Here is a 21,988-nt window from a genome sequence, read left to right as displayed (position 1 = left end):
GGTGGTCTGCATTTTTGGCAGCAAAGTGCAGTTCCAACCTAAACTGATTCTGTCTGCAAGGCACGTGTCGGCTTTGGAATGTGGACACTAGTCCCAAAAAAAAGTCTCTCCCATAGCAGGAATTGAACCAGTCAACCAGGAATACTAACTAAGTCTTTCTCCACATGGTGTAAGCAGTACAGTAAACAGCAAGACAGGTGTAAAAAAAAAAAAAAAAAAAAAAAGAGTGTTTTGCTTTGAATACAAAACATAAACATTACAAGAGCTAAAACACGCTACATGGTCAAGGTTTTTGGCACGTCAGTTGAATAATTTGAAGATCATGAGTTTTTTGCTCACAAGTGCCATCCTCCTTTTCTCAAGAGATTTTGTCACTAACTCTGAACTTTCCAATTCAGTTCTAAACTGTTTCCGATTAGAAAGAACATGGGAGCCCTAATGACTGACAGGACACATGGCTTGTTGAGTCCCTTGACACTTTTATGTAAAACTGTGTAGTTGAAAAAGGCTTAAGCTATGAAACAAAAGGAAATCTTTTGCAAAAGTCATAATGCATCGCCAATGTTAAGTATTTTTGTTGCAAAGTGAAAATCTACCAGAAACATTTTTGATTGAAAAACACGCATCAGTCTTTGAATGGTGGCAGTAGCTAAGATAAAGGTGCATTCCCATACCGGGAGTCGAACCCGGGCCACCTGGGTGAGAACCAGGAATCCTAACCGCTAGACCATATGGGAAAAGATGCGCTAACGTCTCAGTGACATTATGAAAAAAATAAGTTTTCTGCTATGCACAATAAACTTCTGCAGATCTGCAGGTGCAACTTGCTTCGTTAGCGCAGTAGGTAGTGCGTCAGTCTCGTAATCTGAAGGTTGTGAGTTTGAGCCTCACACGGGGCACTGTTCCCTCCTTTTCTCGAGAGATTTTGTCACCAACTTAGAACTTTTCCATTCAATTCTACAACGTTTTCCATTAGAAAGGAAATGGGAATCCAAATAACTTACAGGACCCATGAGTTGTTGAGTCTCTTGACACTTTGGTGTAAAAAGGGGTGGTTGAGAATGAGTTGAGCTACGAATCCAAATTGAATCTTGCGTGAAGGGTCAGAATGAAGTGCCAAAACGCGGGCGTTCAGCATTTTTGCCTGAAAAAAACAAATCCTACCTGAAATACGTTTGTTTTAAAAACACACGTCAGTCTTTGAATGTTGGCAACGGTGTAGAAAAGGATGCGTTTCCATACCGGGAGTCGAACCCAGGCCACCTGGGTGAAAACCAGGAATCCTAAGCGCTAGACCATACGGGAGAAGATGTACTGCCAGCTCACTTACAATATGAAAAAAAAGAGGTGTACTGCTTTGCACAAGCAACTTCCGCAGATTATTACATGCATCTTGCCTCGTTAGCGCAGCAGGTAGCGCGTCAGTCTCGTAATCTGAAGGTCGTGAGTTCGATTCTCACATGGGGCACTGGTACCTTGTTTCCGTAACTGATTTTGCCACTATCTTGGCTAGAGAGTCACAGCTCTTTTCCATTCAGTAACAAAACATCACCAATTGATGGAAGGGGAGCTCCAATGACAGACAGGGATAAAGGCTTGTTGAGTCCCTTAACACCCAGGAATTAAAAGTGAGAGATATGAATGGTTTGAGATATGACATCAAATAAGCTTTTGTGCAAATAAATATCCAAAAAATCTGGTGGTCTGCATTTTTGGCAGCAAAGTGCAGTTCCAACCTAAACTGATTCTGTCTGCAAGGCACGTGTCGGCTTTGGAATGTGGACACTAGTCCCAAAAAAAAGTCTCTCCCATAGCAGGAATTGAACCAGTCAACCAGGAATACTAACTAAGTCTTTCTCCACATGGTGTAAGCAGTACAGTAAACAGCAAGACAGGTGTAAAAAAAAAAAAAAAAAAAAAAGAGTGTTTTGCTTTGAATACAAAACATAAACATTACAAGAGCTAAAACACGCTACATGGTCAAGGTTTTTGGCACGTCAGTTGAATAATTTGAAGATCATGAGTTTTTTGCTCACAAGTGCCATCCTCCTTTTCTCAAGAGATTTTGTCACTAACTCTGAACTTTCCAATTCAGTTCTAAACTGTTTCCGATTAGAAAGAACATGGGAGCCCTAATGACTGACAGGACACATGGCTTGTTGAGTCCCTTGACACTTTTGTGTAAAACTGTGTAGTTGAAAAAGGCTTAAGCTATGAAACAAAAGGAAATCTTTTGCAAAAGTCATAATGCATCGCCAATGTTAAGTATTTTTGTTGCAAAGTGAAAATCTACCAGAAACATTTTTGATTGAAAAACACGCATCAGTCTTTGAATGGTGGCAGTAGCTAAGATAAAGGTGCATTCCCATACCGGGAGTCGAACCCGGGCCACCTGGGTGAGAACCAGGAATCCTAACCGCTAGACCATATGGGAAAAGATGCGCTAACGTCTCAGTGACATTATGAAAAAAATAAGTTTTCTGCTATGCACAATAAACTTCTGCAGATCTGCAGGTGCAACTTGCTTCGTTAGCGCAGTAGGTAGTGCGTCAGTCTCGTAATCTGAAGGTTGTGAGTTTGAGCCTCACACGGGGCACTGTTCCCTCCTTTTCTCGAGAGATTTTGTCACCAACTTAGAACTTTTCCATTCAATTCTACAACGTTTTCCATTAGAAAGGAAATGGGAATCCAAATAACTTACAGGACCCATGAGTTGTTGAGTCTCTTGACACTTTGGTGTAAAAAGGGGTGGTTGAGAATGAGTTGAGCTACGAATCCAAATTGAATCTTGCGTGAAGGGTCAGAATGAAGTGCCAAAACGCGGGCGTTCAGCATTTTTGCCTGAAAAAAACAAATCCTACCTGAAATACGTTTGTTTTAAAAACACACGTCAGTCTTTGAATGTTGGCAACGGTGTAGAAAAGGATGCGTTTCCATACCGGGAGTCGAACCCAGGCCACCTGGGTGAAAACCAGGAATCCTAAGCGCTAGACCATACGGGAGAAGATGTACTGCCAGCTCACTTACAATATGAAAAAAAAGAGGTGTACTGCTTTGCACAAGCAACTTCCGCAGATTATTACATGCATCTTGCCTCGTTAGCGCAGCAGGTAGCGCGTCAGTCTCGTAATCTGAAGGTCGTGAGTTCGATTCTCACATGGGGCACTGGTACCTTGTTTCCGTAACTGATTTTGCCACTATCTTGGCTAGAGAGTCACAGCTCTTTTCCATTCAGTAACAAAACATCACCAATTGATGGAAGGGGAGCTCCAATGACAGACAGGGATAAAGGCTTGTTGAGTCCCTTAACACCCAGGAATTAAAAGTGAGAGATATGAATGGTTTGAGATATGACATCAAATAAGCTTTTGTGCAAATAAATATCCAAAAAATCTGGTGGTCTGCATTTTTGGCAGCAAAGTGCAGTTCCAACCTAAACTGATTCTGTCTGCAAGGCACGTGTCGGCTTTGGAATGTGGACACTAGTCCCAAAAAAAAGTCTCTCCCATAGCAGGAATTGAACCAGTCAACCAGGAATACTAACTAAGTCTTTCTCCACATGGTGTAAGCAGTACAGTAAACAGCAAGACAGGTGTAAAAAAAAAAAAAAAAAAAAAAAGAGTGTTTTGCTTTGAATACAAAACATAAACATTACAAGAGCTAAAACACGCTACATGGTCAAGGTTTTTGGCACGTCAGTTGAATAATTTGAAGATCATGAGTTTTTTGCTCACAAGTGCCATCCTCCTTTTCTCAAGAGATTTTGTCACTAACTCTGAACTTTCCAATTCAGTTCTAAACTGTTTCCGATTAGAAAGAACATGGGAGCCCTAATGACTGACAGGACACATGGCTTGTTGAGTCCCTTGACACTTTTATGTAAAACTGTGTAGTTGAAAAAGGCTTAAGCTATGAAACAAAAGGAAATCTTTTGCAAAAGTCATAATGCATCGCCAATGTTAAGTATTTTTGTTGCAAAGTGAAAATCTACCAGAAACATTTTTGATTGAAAAACACGCATCAGTCTTTGAATGGTGGCAGTAGCTAAGATAAAGGTGCATTCCCATACCGGGAGTCGAACCCGGGCCACCTGGGTGAGAACCAGGAATCCTAACCGCTAGACCATATGGGAAAAGATGCGCTAACGTCTCAGTGACATTATGAAAAAAATAAGTTTTCTGCTATGCACAATAAACTTCTGCAGATCTGCAGGTGCAACTTGCTTCGTTAGCGCAGTAGGTAGTGCGTCAGTCTCGTAATCTGAAGGTTGTGAGTTTGAGCCTCACACGGGGCACTGTTCCCTCCTTTTCTCGAGAGATTTTGTCACCAACTTAGAACTTTTCCATTCAATTCTACAACGTTTTCCATTAGAAAGGAAATGGGAATCCAAATAACTTACAGGACCCATGAGTTGTTGAGTCTCTTGACACTTTGGTGTAAAAAGGGGTGGTTGAGAATGAGTTGAGCTACGAATCCAAATTGAATCTTGCGTGAAGGGTCAGAATGAAGTGCCAAAACGCGGGCGTTCAGCATTTTTGCCTGAAAAAAACAAATCCTACCTGAAATACGTTTGTTTTAAAAACACACGTCAGTCTTTGAATGTTGGCAACGGTGTAGAAAAGGATGCGTTTCCATACCGGGAGTCGAACCCAGGCCACCTGGGTGAAAACCAGGAATCCTAAGCGCTAGACCATACGGGAGAAGATGTACTGCCAGCTCACTTACAATATGAAAAAAAAGAGGTGTACTGCTTTGCACAAGCAACTTCCGCAGATTATTACATGCATCTTGCCTCGTTAGCGCAGCAGGTAGCGCGTCAGTCTCGTAATCTGAAGGTCGTGAGTTCGATTCTCACATGGGGCACTGGTACCTTGTTTCCGTAACTGATTTTGCCACTATCTTGGCTAGAGAGTCACAGCTCTTTTCCATTCAGTAACAAAACATCACCAATTGATGGAAGGGGAGCTCCAATGACAGACAGGGATAAAGGCTTGTTGAGTCCCTTAACACCCAGGAATTAAAAGTGAGAGATATGAATGGTTTGAGATATGACATCAAATAAGCTTTTGTGCAAATAAATATCCAAAAAATCTGGTGGTCTGCATTTTTGGCAGCAAAGTGCAGTTCCAACCTAAACTGATTCTGTCTGCAAGGCACGTGTCGGCTTTGGAATGTGGACACTAGTCCCAAAAAAAAGTCTCTCCCATAGCAGGAATTGAACCAGTCAACCAGGAATACTAACTAAGTCTTTCTCCACATGGTGTAAGCAGTACAGTAAACAGCAAGACAGGTGTAAAAAAAAAAAAAAAAAAAAAAAGAGTGTTTTGCTTTGAATACAAAACATAAACATTACAAGAGCTAAAACACGCTACATGGTCAAGGTTTTTGGCACGTCAGTTGAATAATTTGAAGATCATGAGTTTTTTGCTCACAAGTGCCATCCTCCTTTTCTCAAGAGATTTTGTCACTAACTCTGAACTTTCCAATTCAGTTCTAAACTGTTTCCGATTAGAAAGAACATGGGAGCCCTAATGACTGACAGGACACATGGCTTGTTGAGTCCCTTGACACTTTTATGTAAAACTGTGTAGTTGAAAAAGGCTTAAGCTATGAAACAAAAGGAAATCTTTTGCAAAAGTCATAATGCATCGCCAATGTTAAGTATTTTTGTTGCAAAGTGAAAATCTACCAGAAACATTTTTGATTGAAAAACACGCATCAGTCTTTGAATGGTGGCAGTAGCTAAGATAAAGGTGCATTCCCATACCGGGAGTCGAACCCGGGCCACCTGGGTGAGAACCAGGAATCCTAACCGCTAGACCATATGGGAAAAGATGCGCTAACGTCTCAGTGACATTATGAAAAAAATAAGTTTTCTGCTATGCACAATAAACTTCTGCAGATCTGCAGGTGCAACTTGCTTCGTTAGCGCAGTAGGTAGTGCGTCAGTCTCGTAATCTGAAGGTTGTGAGTTTGAGCCTCACACGGGGCACTGTTCCCTCCTTTTCTCGAGAGATTTTGTCACCAACTTAGAACTTTTCCATTCAATTCTACAACGTTTTCCATTAGAAAGGAAATGGGAATCCAAATAACTTACAGGACCCATGAGTTGTTGAGTCTCTTGACACTTTGGTGTAAAAAGGGGTGGTTGAGAATGAGTTGAGCTACGAATCCAAATTGAATCTTGCGTGAAGGGTCAGAATGAAGTGCCAAAACGCGGGCGTTCAGCATTTTTGCCTGAAAAAAACAAATCCTACCTGAAATACGTTTGTTTTAAAAACACACGTCAGTCTTTGAATGTTGGCAACGGTGTAGAAAAGGATGCGTTTCCATACCGGGAGTCGAACCCAGGCCACCTGGGTGAAAACCAGGAATCCTAAGCGCTAGACCATACGGGAGAAGATGTACTGCCAGCTCACTTACAATATGAAAAAAAAGAGGTGTACTGCTTTGCACAAGCAACTTCCGCAGATTATTACATGCATCTTGCCTCGTTAGCGCAGCAGGTAGCGCGTCAGTCTCGTAATCTGAAGGTCGTGAGTTCGATTCTCACATGGGGCACTGGTACCTTGTTTCCGTAACTGATTTTGCCACTATCTTGGCTAGAGAGTCACAGCTCTTTTCCATTCAGTAACAAAACATCACCAATTGATGGAAGGGGAGCTCCAATGACAGACAGGGATAAAGGCTTGTTGAGTCCCTTAACACCCAGGAATTAAAAGTGAGAGATATGAATGGTTTGAGATATGACATCAAATAAGCTTTTGTGCAAATAAATATCCAAAAAATCTGGTGGTCTGCATTTTTGGCAGCAAAGTGCAGTTCCAACCTAAACTGATTCTGTCTGCAAGGCACGTGTCGGCTTTGGAATGTGGACACTAGTCCCAAAAAAAAGTCTCTCCCATAGCAGGAATTGAACCAGTCAACCAGGAATACTAACTAAGTCTTTCTCCACATGGTGTAAGCAGTACAGTAAACAGCAAGACAGGTGTAAAAAAAAAAAAAAAAAAAAAAGAGTGTTTTGCTTTGAATACAAAACATAAACATTACAAGAGCTAAAACACGCTACATGGTCAAGGTTTTTGGCACGTCAGTTGAATAATTTGAAGATCATGAGTTTTTTGCTCACAAGTGCCATCCTCCTTTTCTCAAGAGATTTTGTCACTAACTCTGAACTTTCCAATTCAGTTCTAAACTGTTTCCGATTAGAAAGAACATGGGAGCCCTAATGACTGACAGGACACATGGCTTGTTGAGTCCCTTGACACTTTTGTGTAAAACTGTGTAGTTGAAAAAGGCTTAAGCTATGAAACAAAAGGAAATCTTTTGCAAAAGTCATAATGCATCGCCAATGTTAAGTATTTTTGTTGCAAAGTGAAAATCTACCAGAAACATTTTTGATTGAAAAACACGCATCAGTCTTTGAATGGTGGCAGTAGCTAAGATAAAGGTGCATTCCCATACCGGGAGTCGAACCCGGGCCACCTGGGTGAGAACCAGGAATCCTAACCGCTAGACCATATGGGAAAAGATGCGCTAACGTCTCAGTGACATTATGAAAAAAATAAGTTTTCTGCTATGCACAATAAACTTCTGCAGATCTGCAGGTGCAACTTGCTTCGTTAGCGCAGTAGGTAGTGCGTCAGTCTCGTAATCTGAAGGTTGTGAGTTTGAGCCTCACACGGGGCACTGTTCCCTCCTTTTCTCGAGAGATTTTGTCACCAACTTAGAACTTTTCCATTCAATTCTACAACGTTTTCCATTAGAAAGGAAATGGGAATCCAAATAACTTACAGGACCCATGAGTTGTTGAGTCTCTTGACACTTTGGTGTAAAAAGGGGTGGTTGAGAATGAGTTGAGCTACGAATCCAAATTGAATCTTGCGTGAAGGGTCAGAATGAAGTGCCAAAACGCGGGCGTTCAGCATTTTTGCCTGAAAAAAACAAATCCTACCTGAAATACGTTTGTTTTAAAAACACACGTCAGTCTTTGAATGTTGGCAACGGTGTAGAAAAGGATGCGTTTCCATACCGGGAGTCGAACCCAGGCCACCTGGGTGAAAACCAGGAATCCTAAGCGCTAGACCATACGGGAGAAGATGTACTGCCAGCTCACTTACAATATGAAAAAAAAGAGGTGTACTGCTTTGCACAAGCAACTTCCGCAGATTATTACATGCATCTTGCCTCGTTAGCGCAGCAGGTAGCGCGTCAGTCTCGTAATCTGAAGGTCGTGAGTTCGATTCTCACATGGGGCACTGGTACCTTGTTTCCGTAACTGATTTTGCCACTATCTTGGCTAGAGAGTCACAGCTCTTTTCCATTCAGTAACAAAACATCACCAATTGATGGAAGGGGAGCTCCAATGACAGACAGGGATAAAGGCTTGTTGAGTCCCTTAACACCCAGGAATTAAAAGTGAGAGATATGAATGGTTTGAGATATGACATCAAATAAGCTTTTGTGCAAATAAATATCCAAAAAATCTGGTGGTCTGCATTTTTGGCAGCAAAGTGCAGTTCCAACCTAAACTGATTCTGTCTGCAAGGCACGTGTCGGCTTTGGAATGTGGACACTAGTCCCAAAAAAAAGTCTCTCCCATAGCAGGAATTGAACCAGTCAACCAGGAATACTAACTAAGTCTTTCTCCACATGGTGTAAGCAGTACAGTAAACAGCAAGACAGGTGTAAAAAAAAAAAAAAAAAAAAAAAGAGTGTTTTGCTTTGAATACAAAACATAAACATTACAAGAGCTAAAACACGCTACATGGTCAAGGTTTTTGGCACGTCAGTTGAATAATTTGAAGATCATGAGTTTTTTGCTCACAAGTGCCATCCTCCTTTTCTCAAGAGATTTTGTCACTAACTCTGAACTTTCCAATTCAGTTCTAAACTGTTTCCGATTAGAAAGAACATGGGAGCCCTAATGACTGACAGGACACATGGCTTGTTGAGTCCCTTGACACTTTTATGTAAAACTGTGTAGTTGAAAAAGGCTTAAGCTATGAAACAAAAGGAAATCTTTTGCAAAAGTCATAATGCATCGCCAATGTTAAGTATTTTTGTTGCAAAGTGAAAATCTACCAGAAACATTTTTGATTGAAAAACACGCATCAGTCTTTGAATGGTGGCAGTAGCTAAGATAAAGGTGCATTCCCATACCGGGAGTCGAACCCGGGCCACCTGGGTGAGAACCAGGAATCCTAACCGCTAGACCATATGGGAAAAGATGCGCTAACGTCTCAGTGACATTATGAAAAAAATAAGTTTTCTGCTATGCACAATAAACTTCTGCAGATCTGCAGGTGCAACTTGCTTCGTTAGCGCAGTAGGTAGTGCGTCAGTCTCGTAATCTGAAGGTTGTGAGTTTGAGCCTCACACGGGGCACTGTTCCCTCCTTTTCTCGAGAGATTTTGTCACCAACTTAGAACTTTTCCATTCAATTCTACAACGTTTTCCATTAGAAAGGAAATGGGAATCCAAATAACTTACAGGACCCATGAGTTGTTGAGTCTCTTGACACTTTGGTGTAAAAAGGGGTGGTTGAGAATGAGTTGAGCTACGAATCCAAATTGAATCTTGCGTGAAGGGTCAGAATGAAGTGCCAAAACGCGGGCGTTCAGCATTTTTGCCTGAAAAAAACAAATCCTACCTGAAATACGTTTGTTTTAAAAACACACGTCAGTCTTTGAATGTTGGCAACGGTGTAGAAAAGGATGCGTTTCCATACCGGGAGTCGAACCCAGGCCACCTGGGTGAAAACCAGGAATCCTAAGCGCTAGACCATACGGGAGAAGATGTACTGCCAGCTCACTTACAATATGAAAAAAAAGAGGTGTACTGCTTTGCACAAGCAACTTCCGCAGATTATTACATGCATCTTGCCTCGTTAGCGCAGCAGGTAGCGCGTCAGTCTCGTAATCTGAAGGTCGTGAGTTCGATTCTCACATGGGGCACTGGTACCTTGTTTCCGTAACTGATTTTGCCACTATCTTGGCTAGAGAGTCACAGCTCTTTTCCATTCAGTAACAAAACATCACCAATTGATGGAAGGGGAGCTCCAATGACAGACAGGGATAAAGGCTTGTTGAGTCCCTTAACACCCAGGAATTAAAAGTGAGAGATATGAATGGTTTGAGATATGACATCAAATAAGCTTTTGTGCAAATAAATATCCAAAAAATCTGGTGGTCTGCATTTTTGGCAGCAAAGTGCAGTTCCAACCTAAACTGATTCTGTCTGCAAGGCACGTGTCGGCTTTGGAATGTGGACACTAGTCCCAAAAAAAAGTCTCTCCCATAGCAGGAATTGAACCAGTCAACCAGGAATACTAACTAAGTCTTTCTCCACATGGTGTAAGCAGTACAGTAAACAGCAAGACAGGTGTAAAAAAAAAAAAAAAAAAAAAAAGAGTGTTTTGCTTTGAATACAAAACATAAACATTACAAGAGCTAAAACACGCTACATGGTCAAGGTTTTTGGCACGTCAGTTGAATAATTTGAAGATCATGAGTTTTTTGCTCACAAGTGCCATCCTCCTTTTCTCAAGAGATTTTGTCACTAACTCTGAACTTTCCAATTCAGTTCTAAACTGTTTCCGATTAGAAAGAACATGGGAGCCCTAATGACTGACAGGACACATGGCTTGTTGAGTCCCTTGACACTTTTATGTAAAACTGTGTAGTTGAAAAAGGCTTAAGCTATGAAACAAAAGGAAATCTTTTGCAAAAGTCATAATGCATCGCCAATGTTAAGTATTTTTGTTGCAAAGTGAAAATCTACCAGAAACATTTTTGATTGAAAAACACGCATCAGTCTTTGAATGGTGGCAGTAGCTAAGATAAAGGTGCATTCCCATACCGGGAGTCGAACCCGGGCCACCTGGGTGAGAACCAGGAATCCTAACCGCTAGACCATATGGGAAAAGATGCGCTAACGTCTCAGTGACATTATGAAAAAAATAAGTTTTCTGCTATGCACAATAAACTTCTGCAGATCTGCAGGTGCAACTTGCTTCGTTAGCGCAGTAGGTAGTGCGTCAGTCTCGTAATCTGAAGGTTGTGAGTTTGAGCCTCACACGGGGCACTGTTCCCTCCTTTTCTCGAGAGATTTTGTCACCAACTTAGAACTTTTCCATTCAATTCTACAACGTTTTCCATTAGAAAGGAAATGGGAATCCAAATAACTTACAGGACCCATGAGTTGTTGAGTCTCTTGACACTTTGGTGTAAAAAGGGGTGGTTGAGAATGAGTTGAGCTACGAATCCAAATTGAATCTTGCGTGAAGGGTCAGAATGAAGTGCCAAAACGCGGGCGTTCAGCATTTTTGCCTGAAAAAAACAAATCCTACCTGAAATACGTTTGTTTTAAAAACACACGTCAGTCTTTGAATGTTGGCAACGGTGTAGAAAAGGATGCGTTTCCATACCGGGAGTCGAACCCAGGCCACCTGGGTGAAAACCAGGAATCCTAAGCGCTAGACCATACGGGAGAAGATGTACTGCCAGCTCACTTACAATATGAAAAAAAAGAGGTGTACTGCTTTGCACAAGCAACTTCCGCAGATTATTACATGCATCTTGCCTCGTTAGCGCAGCAGGTAGCGCGTCAGTCTCGTAATCTGAAGGTCGTGAGTTCGATTCTCACATGGGGCACTGGTACCTTGTTTCCGTAACTGATTTTGCCACTATCTTGGCTAGAGAGTCACAGCTCTTTTCCATTCAGTAACAAAACATCACCAATTGATGGAAGGGGAGCTCCAATGACAGACAGGGATAAAGGCTTGTTGAGTCCCTTAACACCCAGGAATTAAAAGTGAGAGATATGAATGGTTTGAGATATGACATCAAATAAGCTTTTGTGCAAATAAATATCCAAAAAATCTGGTGGTCTGCATTTTTGGCAGCAAAGTGCAGTTCCAACCTAAACTGATTCTGTCTGCAAGGCACGTGTCGGCTTTGGAATGTGGACACTAGTCCCAAAAAAAAGTCTCTCCCATAGCAGGAATTGAACCAGTCAACCAGGAATACTAACTAAGTCTTTCTCCACATGGTGTAAGCAGTACAGTAAACAGCAAGACAGGTGTAAAAAAAAAAAAAAAAAAAAAAGAGTGTTTTGCTTTGAATACAAAACATAAACATTACAAGAGCTAAAACACGCTACATGGTCAAGGTTTTTGGCACGTCAGTTGAATAATTTGAAGATCATGAGTTTTTTGCTCACAAGTGCCATCCTCCTTTTCTCAAGAGATTTTGTCACTAACTCTGAACTTTCCAATTCAGTTCTAAACTGTTTCCGATTAGAAAGAACATGGGAGCCCTAATGACTGACAGGACACATGGCTTGTTGAGTCCCTTGACACTTTTGTGTAAAACTGTGTAGTTGAAAAAGGCTTAAGCTATGAAACAAAAGGAAATCTTTTGCAAAAGTCATAATGCATCGCCAATGTTAAGTATTTTTGTTGCAAAGTGAAAATCTACCAGAAACATTTTTGATTGAAAAACACGCATCAGTCTTTGAATGGTGGCAGTAGCTAAGATAAAGGTGCATTCCCATACCGGGAGTCGAACCCGGGCCACCTGGGTGAGAACCAGGAATCCTAACCGCTAGACCATATGGGAAAAGATGCGCTAACGTCTCAGTGACATTATGAAAAAAATAAGTTTTCTGCTATGCACAATAAACTTCTGCAGATCTGCAGGTGCAACTTGCTTCGTTAGCGCAGTAGGTAGTGCGTCAGTCTCGTAATCTGAAGGTTGTGAGTTTGAGCCTCACACGGGGCACTGTTCCCTCCTTTTCTCGAGAGATTTTGTCACCAACTTAGAACTTTTCCATTCAATTCTACAACGTTTTCCATTAGAAAGGAAATGGGAATCCAAATAACTTACAGGACCCATGAGTTGTTGAGTCTCTTGACACTTTGGTGTAAAAAGGGGTGGTTGAGAATGAGTTGAGCTACGAATCCAAATTGAATCTTGCGTGAAGGGTCAGAATGAAGTGCCAAAACGCGGGCGTTCAGCATTTTTGCCTGAAAAAAACAAATCCTACCTGAAATACGTTTGTTTTAAAAACACACGTCAGTCTTTGAATGTTGGCAACGGTGTAGAAAAGGATGCGTTTCCATACCGGGAGTCGAACCCAGGCCACCTGGGTGAAAACCAGGAATCCTAAGCGCTAGACCATACGGGAGAAGATGTACTGCCAGCTCACTTACAATATGAAAAAAAAGAGGTGTACTGCTTTGCACAAGCAACTTCCGCAGATTATTACATGCATCTTGCCTCGTTAGCGCAGCAGGTAGCGCGTCAGTCTCGTAATCTGAAGGTCGTGAGTTCGATTCTCACATGGGGCACTGGTACCTTGTTTCCGTAACTGATTTTGCCACTATCTTGGCTAGAGAGTCACAGCTCTTTTCCATTCAGTAACAAAACATCACCAATTGATGGAAGGGGAGCTCCAATGACAGACAGGGATAAAGGCTTGTTGAGTCCCTTAACACCCAGGAATTAAAAGTGAGAGATATGAATGGTTTGAGATATGACATCAAATAAGCTTTTGTGCAAATAAATATCCAAAAAATCTGGTGGTCTGCATTTTTGGCAGCAAAGTGCAGTTCCAACCTAAACTGATTCTGTCTGCAAGGCACGTGTCGGCTTTGGAATGTGGACACTAGTCCCAAAAAAAAGTCTCTCCCATAGCAGGAATTGAACCAGTCAACCAGGAATACTAACTAAGTCTTTCTCCACATGGTGTAAGCAGTACAGTAAACAGCAAGACAGGTGTAAAAAAAAAAAAAAAAAAAAAAAGAGTGTTTTGCTTTGAATACAAAACATAAACATTACAAGAGCTAAAACACGCTACATGGTCAAGGTTTTTGGCACGTCAGTTGAATAATTTGAAGATCATGAGTTTTTTGCTCACAAGTGCCATCCTCCTTTTCTCAAGAGATTTTGTCACTAACTCTGAACTTTCCAATTCAGTTCTAAACTGTTTCCGATTAGAAAGAACATGGGAGCCCTAATGACTGACAGGACACATGGCTTGTTGAGTCCCTTGACACTTTTATGTAAAACTGTGTAGTTGAAAAAGGCTTAAGCTATGAAACAAAAGGAAATCTTTTGCAAAAGTCATAATGCATCGCCAATGTTAAGTATTTTTGTTGCAAAGTGAAAATCTACCAGAAACATTTTTGATTGAAAAACACGCATCAGTCTTTGAATGGTGGCAGTAGCTAAGATAAAGGTGCATTCCCATACCGGGAGTCGAACCCGGGCCACCTGGGTGAGAACCAGGAATCCTAACCGCTAGACCATATGGGAAAAGATGCGCTAACGTCTCAGTGACATTATGAAAAAAATAAGTTTTCTGCTATGCACAATAAACTTCTGCAGATCTGCAGGTGCAACTTGCTTCGTTAGCGCAGTAGGTAGTGCGTCAGTCTCGTAATCTGAAGGTTGTGAGTTTGAGCCTCACACGGGGCACTGTTCCCTCCTTTTCTCGAGAGATTTTGTCACCAACTTAGAACTTTTCCATTCAATTCTACAACGTTTTCCATTAGAAAGGAAATGGGAATCCAAATAACTTACAGGACCCATGAGTTGTTGAGTCTCTTGACACTTTGGTGTAAAAAGGGGTGGTTGAGAATGAGTTGAGCTACGAATCCAAATTGAATCTTGCGTGAAGGGTCAGAATGAAGTGCCAAAACGCGGGCGTTCAGCATTTTTGCCTGAAAAAAACAAATCCTACCTGAAATACGTTTGTTTTAAAAACACACGTCAGTCTTTGAATGTTGGCAACGGTGTAGAAAAGGATGCGTTTCCATACCGGGAGTCGAACCCAGGCCACCTGGGTGAAAACCAGGAATCCTAAGCGCTAGACCATACGGGAGAAGATGTACTGCCAGCTCACTTACAATATGAAAAAAAAGAGGTGTACTGCTTTGCACAAGCAACTTCCGCAGATTATTACATGCATCTTGCCTCGTTAGCGCAGCAGGTAGCGCGTCAGTCTCGTAATCTGAAGGTCGTGAGTTCGATTCTCACATGGGGCACTGGTACCTTGTTTCCGTAACTGATTTTGCCACTATCTTGGCTAGAGAGTCACAGCTCTTTTCCATTCAGTAACAAAACATCACCAATTGATGGAAGGGGAGCTCCAATGACAGACAGGGATAAAGGCTTGTTGAGTCCCTTAACACCCAGGAATTAAAAGTGAGAGATATGAATGGTTTGAGATATGACATCAAATAAGCTTTTGTGCAAATAAATATCCAAAAAATCTGGTGGTCTGCATTTTTGGCAGCAAAGTGCAGTTCCAACCTAAACTGATTCTGTCTGCAAGGCACGTGTCGGCTTTGGAATGTGGACACTAGTCCCAAAAAAAAGTCTCTCCCATAGCAGGAATTGAACCAGTCAACCAGGAATACTAACTAAGTCTTTCTCCACATGGTGTAAGCAGTACAGTAAACAGCAAGACAGGTGTAAAAAAAAAAAAAAAAAAAAAAAGAGTGTTTTGCTTTGAATACAAAACATAAACATTACAAGAGCTAAAACACGCTACATGGTCAAGGTTTTTGGCACGTCAGTTGAATAATTTGAAGATCATGAGTTTTTTGCTCACAAGTGCCATCCTCCTTTTCTCAAGAGATTTTGTCACTAACTCTGAACTTTCCAATTCAGTTCTAAACTGTTTCCGATTAGAAAGAACATGGGAGCCCTAATGACTGACAGGACACATGGCTTGTTGAGTCCCTTGACACTTTTATGTAAAACTGTGTAGTTGAAAAAGGCTTAAGCTATGAAACAAAAGGAAATCTTTTGCAAAAGTCATAATGCATCGCCAATGTTAAGTATTTTTGTTGCAAAGTGAAAATCTACCAGAAACATTTTTGATTGAAAAACACGCATCAGTCTTTGAATGGTGGCAGTAGCTAAGATAAAGGTGCATTCCCATACCGGGAGTCGAACCCGGGCCACCTGGGTGAGAACCAGGAATCCTAACCGCTAGACCATATGGGAAAAGATGCGCTAACGTCTCAGTGACATTATGAAAAAAATAAGTTTTCTGCTATGCACAATAAACTTCTGCAGATCTGCAGGTGCAACTTGCTTCGTTAGCGCAGTAGGTAGTGCGTCAGTCTCGTAATCTGAAGGTTGTGAGTTTGAGCCTCACACGGGGCACTGTTCCCTCCTTTTCTCGAGAGATTTTGTCACCAACTTAGAACTTTTCCATTCAATTCTACAACGTTTTCCATTAGAAAGGAAATGGGAATCCAAATAACTTACAGGACCCATGAGTTGTTGAGTCTCTTGACACTTTGGTGTAAAAAGGGGTGGTTGAGAATGAGTTGAGCTACGAATCCAAATTGAATCTTGCGTGAAGGGTCAGAATGAAGTGCCAAAACGCGGGCGTTCAGCATTTTTGCCTGAAAAAAACAAATCCTACCTGAAATACGTTTGTTTTAAAAACACACGTCAGTCTTTGAATGTTGGCAACGGTGTAGAAAAGGATGCGTTTCCATACCGGGAGTCGAACCCAGGCCACCTGGGTGAAAACCAGGAATCCTAAGCGCTAGACCATACGGGAGAAGATGTACTGCCAGCTCACTTACAATATGAAAAAAAAGAGGTGTACTGCTTTGCACAAGCAACTTCCGCAGATTATTACATGCATCTTGCCTCGTTAGCGCAGCAGGTAGCGCGTCAGTCTCGTAATCTGAAGGTCGTGAGTTCGATTCTCACATGGGGCACTGGTACCTTGTTTCCGTAACTGATTTTGCCACTATCTTGGCTAGAGAGTCACAGCTCTTTTCCATTCAGTAACAAAACATCACCAATTGATGGAAGGGGAGCTCCAATGACAGACAGGGATAAAGGCTTGTTGAGTCCCTTAACACCCAGGAATTAAAAGTGAGAGATATGAATGGTTTGAGATATGACATCAAATAAGCTTTTGTGCAAATAAATATCCAAAAAATCTGGTGGTCTGCATTTTTGGCAGCAAAGTGCAGTTCCAACCTAAACTGATTCTGTCTGCAAGGCACGTGTCGGCTTTGGAATGTGGACACTAGTCCCAAAAAAAAGTCTCTCCCATAGCAGGAATTGAACCAGTCAACCAGGAATACTAACTAAGTCTTTCTCCACATGGTGTAAGCAGTACAGTAAACAGCAAGACAGGTGTAAAAAAAAAAAAAAAAAAAAAAGAGTGTTTTGCTTTGAATACAAAACATAAACATTACAAGAGCTAAAACACGCTACATGGTCAAGGTTTTTGGCACGTCAGTTGAATAATTTGAAGATCATGAGTTTTTTGCTCACAAGTGCCATCCTCCTTTTCTCAAGAGATTTTGTCACTAACTCTGAACTTTCCAATTCAGTTCTAAACTGTTTCCGATTAGAAAGAACATGGGAGCCCTAATGACTGACAGGACACATGGCTTGTTGAGTCCCTTGACACTTTTGTGTAAAACTGTGTAGTTGAAAAAGGCTTAAGCTATGAAACAAAAGGAAATCTTTTGCAAAAGTCATAATGCATCGCCAATGTTAAGTATTTTTGTTGCAAAGTGAAAATCTACCAGAAACATTTTTGATTGAAAAACACGCATCAGTCTTTGAATGGTGGCAGTAGCTAAGATAAAGGTGCATTCCCATACCGGGAGTCGAACCCGGGCCACCTGGGTGAGAACCAGGAATCCTAACCGCTAGACCATATGGGAAAAGATGCGCTAACGTCTCAGTGACATTATGAAAAAAATAAGTTTTCTGCTATGCACAATAAACTTCTGCAGATCTGCAGGTGCAACTTGCTTCGTTAGCGCAGTAGGTAGTGCGTCAGTCTCGTAATCTGAAGGTTGTGAGTTTGAGCCTCACACGGGGCACTGTTCCCTCCTTTTCTCGAGAGATTTTGTCACCAACTTAGAACTTTTCCATTCAATTCTACAACGTTTTCCATTAGAAAGGAAATGGGAATCCAAATAACTTACAGGACCCATGAGTTGTTGAGTCTCTTGACACTTTGGTGTAAAAAGGGGTGGTTGAGAATGAGTTGAGCTACGAATCCAAATTGAATCTTGCGTGAAGGGTCAGAATGAAGTGCCAAAACGCGGGCGTTCAGCATTTTTGCCTGAAAAAAACAAATCCTACCTGAAATACGTTTGTTTTAAAAACACACGTCAGTCTTTGAATGTTGGCAACGGTGTAGAAAAGGATGCGTTTCCATACCGGGAGTCGAACCCAGGCCACCTGGGTGAAAACCAGGAATCCTAAGCGCTAGACCATACGGGAGAAGATGTACTGCCAGCTCACTTACAATATGAAAAAAAAGAGGTGTACTGCTTTGCACAAGCAACTTCCGCAGATTATTACATGCATCTTGCCTCGTTAGCGCAGCAGGTAGCGCGTCAGTCTCGTAATCTGAAGGTCGTGAGTTCGATTCTCACATGGGGCACTGGTACCTTGTTTCCGTAACTGATTTTGCCACTATCTTGGCTAGAGAGTCACAGCTCTTTTCCATTCAGTAACAAAACATCACCAATTGATGGAAGGGGAGCTCCAATGACAGACAGGGATAAAGGCTTGTTGAGTCCCTTAACACCCAGGAATTAAAAGTGAGAGATATGAATGGTTTGAGATATGACATCAAATAAGCTTTTGTGCAAATAAATATCCAAAAAATCTGGTGGTCTGCATTTTTGGCAGCAAAGTGCAGTTCCAACCTAAACTGATTCTGTCTGCAAGGCACGTGTCGGCTTTGGAATGTGGACACTAGTCCCAAAAAAAAGTCTCTCCCATAGCAGGAATTGAACCAGTCAACCAGGAATACTAACTAAGTCTTTCTCCACATGGTGTAAGCAGTACAGTAAACAGCAAGACAGGTGTAAAAAAAAAAAAAAAAAAAAAAAGAGTGTTTTGCTTTGAATACAAAACATAAACATTACAAGAGCTAAAACACGCTACATGGTCAAGGTTTTTGGCACGTCAGTTGAATAATTTGAAGATCATGAGTTTTTTGCTCACAAGTGCCATCCTCCTTTTCTCAAGAGATTTTGTCACTAACTCTGAACTTTCCAATTCAGTTCTAAACTGTTTCCGATTAGAAAGAACATGGGAGCCCTAATGACTGACAGGACACATGGCTTGTTGAGTCCCTTGACACTTTTGTGTAAAACTGTGTAGTTGAAAAAGGCTTAAGCTATGAAACAAAAGGAAATCTTTTGCAAAAGTCATAATGCATCGCCAATGTTAAGTATTTTTGTTGCAAAGTGAAAATCTACCAGAAACATTTTTGATTGAAAAACACGCATCAGTCTTTGAATGGTGGCAGTAGCTAAGATAAAGGTGCATTCCCATACCGGGAGTCGAACCCGGGCCACCTGGGTGAGAACCAGGAATCCTAACCGCTAGACCATATGGGAAAAGATGCGCTAACGTCTCAGTGACATTATGAAAAAAATAAGTTTTCTGCTATGCACAATAAACTTCTGCAGATCTGCAGGTGCAACTTGCTTCGTTAGCGCAGTAGGTAGTGCGTCAGTCTCGTAATCTGAAGGTTGTGAGTTTGAGCCTCACACGGGGCACTGTTCCCTCCTTTTCTCGAGAGATTTTGTCACCAACTTAGAACTTTTCCATTCAATTCTACAACGTTTTCCATTAGAAAGGAAATGGGAATCCAAATAACTTACAGGACCCATGAGTTGTTGAGTCTCTTGACACTTTGGTGTAAAAAGGGGTGGTTGAGAATGAGTTGAGCTACGAATCCAAATTGAATCTTGCGTGAAGGGTCAGAATGAAGTGCCAAAACGCGGGCGTTCAGCATTTTTGCCTGAAAAAAACAAATCCTACCTGAAATACGTTTGTTTTAAAAACACACGTCAGTCTTTGAATGTTGGCAACGGTGTAGAAAAGGATGCGTTTCCATACCGGGAGTCGAACCCAGGCCACCTGGGTGAAAACCAGGAATCCTAAGCGCTAGACCATACGGGAGAAGATGTACTGCCAGCTCACTTACAATATGAAAAAAAAGAGGTGTACTGCTTTGCACAAGCAACTTCCGCAGATTATTACATGCATCTTGCCTCGTTAGCGCAGCAGGTAGCGCGTCAGTCTCGTAATCTGAAGGTCGTGAGTTCGATTCTCACATGGGGCACTGGTACCTTGTTTCCGTAACTGATTTTGCCACTATCTTGGCTAGAGAGTCACAGCTCTTTTCCATTCAGTAACAAAACATCACCAATTGATGGAAGGGGAGCTCCAATGACAGACAGGGATAAAGGCTTGTTGAGTCCCTTAACACCCAGGAATTAAAAGTGAGAGATATGAATGGTTTGAGATATGACATCAAATAAGCTTTTGTGCAAATAAATATCCAAAAAATCTGGTGGTCTGCATTTTTGGCAGCAAAGTGCAGTTCCAACCTAAACTGATTCTGTCTGCAAGGCACGTGTCGGCTTTGGAATGTGGACACTAGTCCCAAAAAAAAGTCTCTCCCATAGCAGGAATTGAACCAGTCAACCAGGAATACTAACTAAGTCTTTCTCCACATGGTGTAAGCAGTACAGTAAACAGCAAGACAGGTGTAAAAAAAAAAAAAAAAAAAAAAAAGAGTGTTTTGCTTTGAATACAAAACATAAACATTACAAGAGCTAAAACACGCTACATGGTCAAGGTTTTTGGCACGTCAGTTGAATAATTTGAAGATCATGAGTTTTTTGCTCACAAGTGCCATCCTCCTTTTCTCAAGAGATTTTGTCACTAACTCTGAACTTTCCAATTCAGTTCTAAACTGTTTCCGATTAGAAAGAACATGGGAGCCCTAATGACTGACAGGACACATGGCTTGTTGAGTCCCTTGACACTTTTGTGTAAAACTGTGTAGTTGAAAAAGGCTTAAGCTATGAAACAAAAGGAAATCTTTTGCAAAAGTCATAATGCATCGCCAATGTTAAGTATTTTTGTTGCAAAGTGAAAATCTACCAGAAACATTTTTGATTGAAAAACACGCATCAGTCTTTGAATGGTGGCAGTAGCTAAGATAAAGGTGCATTCCCATACCGGGAGTCGAACCCGGGCCACCTGGGTGAGAACCAGGAATCCTAACCGCTAGACCATATGGGAAAAGATGCGCTAACGTCTCAGTGACATTATGAAAAAAATAAGTTTTCTGCTATGCACAATAAACTTCTGCAGATCTGCAGGTGCAACTTGCTTCGTTAGCGCAGTAGGTAGTGCGTCAGTCTCGTAATCTGAAGGTTGTGAGTTTGAGCCTCACACGGGGCACTGTTCCCTCCTTTTCTCGAGAGATTTTGTCACCAACTTAGAACTTTTCCATTCAATTCTACAACGTTTTCCATTAGAAAGGAAATGGGAATCCAAATAACTTACAGGACCCATGAGTTGTTGAGTCTCTTGACACTTTGGTGTAAAAAGGGGTGGTTGAGAATGAGTTGAGCTACGAATCCAAATTGAATCTTGCGTGAAGGGTCAGAATGAAGTGCCAAAACGCGGGCGTTCAGCATTTTTGCCTGAAAAAAACAAATCCTACCTGAAATACGTTTGTTTTAAAAACACACGTCAGTCTTTGAATGTTGGCAACGGTGTAGAAAAGGATGCGTTTCCATACCGGGAGTCGAACCCAGGCCACCTGGGTGAAAACCAGGAATCCTAAGCGCTAGACCATACGGGAGAAGATGTACTGCCAGCTCACTTACAATATGAAAAAAAAGAGGTGTACTGCTTTGCACAAGCAACTTCCGCAGATTATTACATGCATCTTGCCTCGTTAGCGCAGCAGGTAGCGCGTCAGTCTCGTAATCTGAAGGTCGTGAGTTCGATTCTCACATGGGGCACTGGTACCTTGTTTCCGTAACTGATTTTGCCACTATCTTGGCTAGAGAGTCACAGCTCTTTTCCATTCAGTAACAAAACATCACCAATTGATGGAAGGGGAGCTCCAATGACAGACAGGGATAAAGGCTTGTTGAGTCCCTTAACAC

At 41.6% G+C, this 21,988-nt stretch overlaps 26 non-coding genes across 26 annotated transcripts; 13 read left to right on the top strand and 13 right to left on the bottom strand.

The window, feature by feature from the left end:
* Positions 1–665: 665 nt before the first annotated feature.
* Positions 666–737, bottom strand: TRNAE-CUC (transfer RNA glutamic acid (anticodon CUC)). The gene has a single exon. It is a non-coding gene; the product is annotated as a tRNA-Glu (tRNA).
* Positions 738–1,395: 658 nt separating this feature from the next.
* Positions 1,396–1,468, top strand: TRNAT-CGU (transfer RNA threonine (anticodon CGU)). Its single transcript has one exon. It is a non-coding gene; the product is annotated as a tRNA-Thr (tRNA).
* Positions 1,469–2,362: 894 nt separating this feature from the next.
* On the bottom strand, positions 2,363–2,434 carry TRNAE-CUC (transfer RNA glutamic acid (anticodon CUC)). The gene has a single exon. It is a non-coding gene; the product is annotated as a tRNA-Glu (tRNA).
* Positions 2,435–3,092: 658 nt separating this feature from the next.
* On the top strand, positions 3,093–3,165 carry TRNAT-CGU (transfer RNA threonine (anticodon CGU)). Its single transcript has one exon. It is a non-coding gene; the product is annotated as a tRNA-Thr (tRNA).
* Positions 3,166–4,060: 895 nt separating this feature from the next.
* Positions 4,061–4,132, bottom strand: TRNAE-CUC (transfer RNA glutamic acid (anticodon CUC)). Its single transcript has one exon. It is a non-coding gene; the product is annotated as a tRNA-Glu (tRNA).
* A 658-nt stretch (positions 4,133–4,790) lies between these two features.
* Positions 4,791–4,863, top strand: TRNAT-CGU (transfer RNA threonine (anticodon CGU)). The gene has a single exon. It is a non-coding gene; the product is annotated as a tRNA-Thr (tRNA).
* An 895-nt stretch (positions 4,864–5,758) lies between these two features.
* Positions 5,759–5,830, bottom strand: TRNAE-CUC (transfer RNA glutamic acid (anticodon CUC)). Its single transcript has one exon. It is a non-coding gene; the product is annotated as a tRNA-Glu (tRNA).
* A 658-nt stretch (positions 5,831–6,488) lies between these two features.
* Positions 6,489–6,561, top strand: TRNAT-CGU (transfer RNA threonine (anticodon CGU)). The gene has a single exon. It is a non-coding gene; the product is annotated as a tRNA-Thr (tRNA).
* An 894-nt stretch (positions 6,562–7,455) lies between these two features.
* Positions 7,456–7,527, bottom strand: TRNAE-CUC (transfer RNA glutamic acid (anticodon CUC)). Its single transcript has one exon. It is a non-coding gene; the product is annotated as a tRNA-Glu (tRNA).
* Positions 7,528–8,185: 658 nt separating this feature from the next.
* Positions 8,186–8,258, top strand: TRNAT-CGU (transfer RNA threonine (anticodon CGU)). Its single transcript has one exon. It is a non-coding gene; the product is annotated as a tRNA-Thr (tRNA).
* Positions 8,259–9,153: 895 nt separating this feature from the next.
* TRNAE-CUC (transfer RNA glutamic acid (anticodon CUC)) lies at positions 9,154–9,225 on the bottom strand. Its single transcript has one exon. It is a non-coding gene; the product is annotated as a tRNA-Glu (tRNA).
* Positions 9,226–9,883: 658 nt separating this feature from the next.
* On the top strand, positions 9,884–9,956 carry TRNAT-CGU (transfer RNA threonine (anticodon CGU)). Its single transcript has one exon. It is a non-coding gene; the product is annotated as a tRNA-Thr (tRNA).
* An 895-nt stretch (positions 9,957–10,851) lies between these two features.
* Positions 10,852–10,923, bottom strand: TRNAE-CUC (transfer RNA glutamic acid (anticodon CUC)). The gene has a single exon. It is a non-coding gene; the product is annotated as a tRNA-Glu (tRNA).
* Positions 10,924–11,581: 658 nt separating this feature from the next.
* Positions 11,582–11,654, top strand: TRNAT-CGU (transfer RNA threonine (anticodon CGU)). The gene has a single exon. It is a non-coding gene; the product is annotated as a tRNA-Thr (tRNA).
* An 894-nt stretch (positions 11,655–12,548) lies between these two features.
* TRNAE-CUC (transfer RNA glutamic acid (anticodon CUC)) lies at positions 12,549–12,620 on the bottom strand. Its single transcript has one exon. It is a non-coding gene; the product is annotated as a tRNA-Glu (tRNA).
* A 658-nt stretch (positions 12,621–13,278) lies between these two features.
* On the top strand, positions 13,279–13,351 carry TRNAT-CGU (transfer RNA threonine (anticodon CGU)). Its single transcript has one exon. It is a non-coding gene; the product is annotated as a tRNA-Thr (tRNA).
* An 895-nt stretch (positions 13,352–14,246) lies between these two features.
* TRNAE-CUC (transfer RNA glutamic acid (anticodon CUC)) lies at positions 14,247–14,318 on the bottom strand. The gene has a single exon. It is a non-coding gene; the product is annotated as a tRNA-Glu (tRNA).
* A 658-nt stretch (positions 14,319–14,976) lies between these two features.
* Positions 14,977–15,049, top strand: TRNAT-CGU (transfer RNA threonine (anticodon CGU)). Its single transcript has one exon. It is a non-coding gene; the product is annotated as a tRNA-Thr (tRNA).
* An 895-nt stretch (positions 15,050–15,944) lies between these two features.
* On the bottom strand, positions 15,945–16,016 carry TRNAE-CUC (transfer RNA glutamic acid (anticodon CUC)). The gene has a single exon. It is a non-coding gene; the product is annotated as a tRNA-Glu (tRNA).
* Positions 16,017–16,674: 658 nt separating this feature from the next.
* Positions 16,675–16,747, top strand: TRNAT-CGU (transfer RNA threonine (anticodon CGU)). Its single transcript has one exon. It is a non-coding gene; the product is annotated as a tRNA-Thr (tRNA).
* Positions 16,748–17,641: 894 nt separating this feature from the next.
* On the bottom strand, positions 17,642–17,713 carry TRNAE-CUC (transfer RNA glutamic acid (anticodon CUC)). The gene has a single exon. It is a non-coding gene; the product is annotated as a tRNA-Glu (tRNA).
* Positions 17,714–18,371: 658 nt separating this feature from the next.
* Positions 18,372–18,444, top strand: TRNAT-CGU (transfer RNA threonine (anticodon CGU)). The gene has a single exon. It is a non-coding gene; the product is annotated as a tRNA-Thr (tRNA).
* An 895-nt stretch (positions 18,445–19,339) lies between these two features.
* Positions 19,340–19,411, bottom strand: TRNAE-CUC (transfer RNA glutamic acid (anticodon CUC)). Its single transcript has one exon. It is a non-coding gene; the product is annotated as a tRNA-Glu (tRNA).
* Positions 19,412–20,069: 658 nt separating this feature from the next.
* Positions 20,070–20,142, top strand: TRNAT-CGU (transfer RNA threonine (anticodon CGU)). Its single transcript has one exon. It is a non-coding gene; the product is annotated as a tRNA-Thr (tRNA).
* Positions 20,143–21,038: 896 nt separating this feature from the next.
* Positions 21,039–21,110, bottom strand: TRNAE-CUC (transfer RNA glutamic acid (anticodon CUC)). Its single transcript has one exon. It is a non-coding gene; the product is annotated as a tRNA-Glu (tRNA).
* A 658-nt stretch (positions 21,111–21,768) lies between these two features.
* Positions 21,769–21,841, top strand: TRNAT-CGU (transfer RNA threonine (anticodon CGU)). Its single transcript has one exon. It is a non-coding gene; the product is annotated as a tRNA-Thr (tRNA).
* The last annotated feature ends 147 nt before the right edge of the window (positions 21,842–21,988 follow it).

Source organism: Phyllobates terribilis, unplaced genomic scaffold (genome assembly GCF_046119375.1).
Source record: "Phyllobates terribilis strain yellow unplaced genomic scaffold, ASM4611937v1 Scaffold_2106__1_contigs__length_166561, whole genome shotgun sequence".
NCBI lineage: Eukaryota > Metazoa > Chordata > Amphibia > Anura > Dendrobatidae > Phyllobates > Phyllobates terribilis.
The sequence above is the reverse complement of the archived record's forward strand: the minus strand, read 5'-3'. Positions and strand labels throughout refer to the sequence as shown.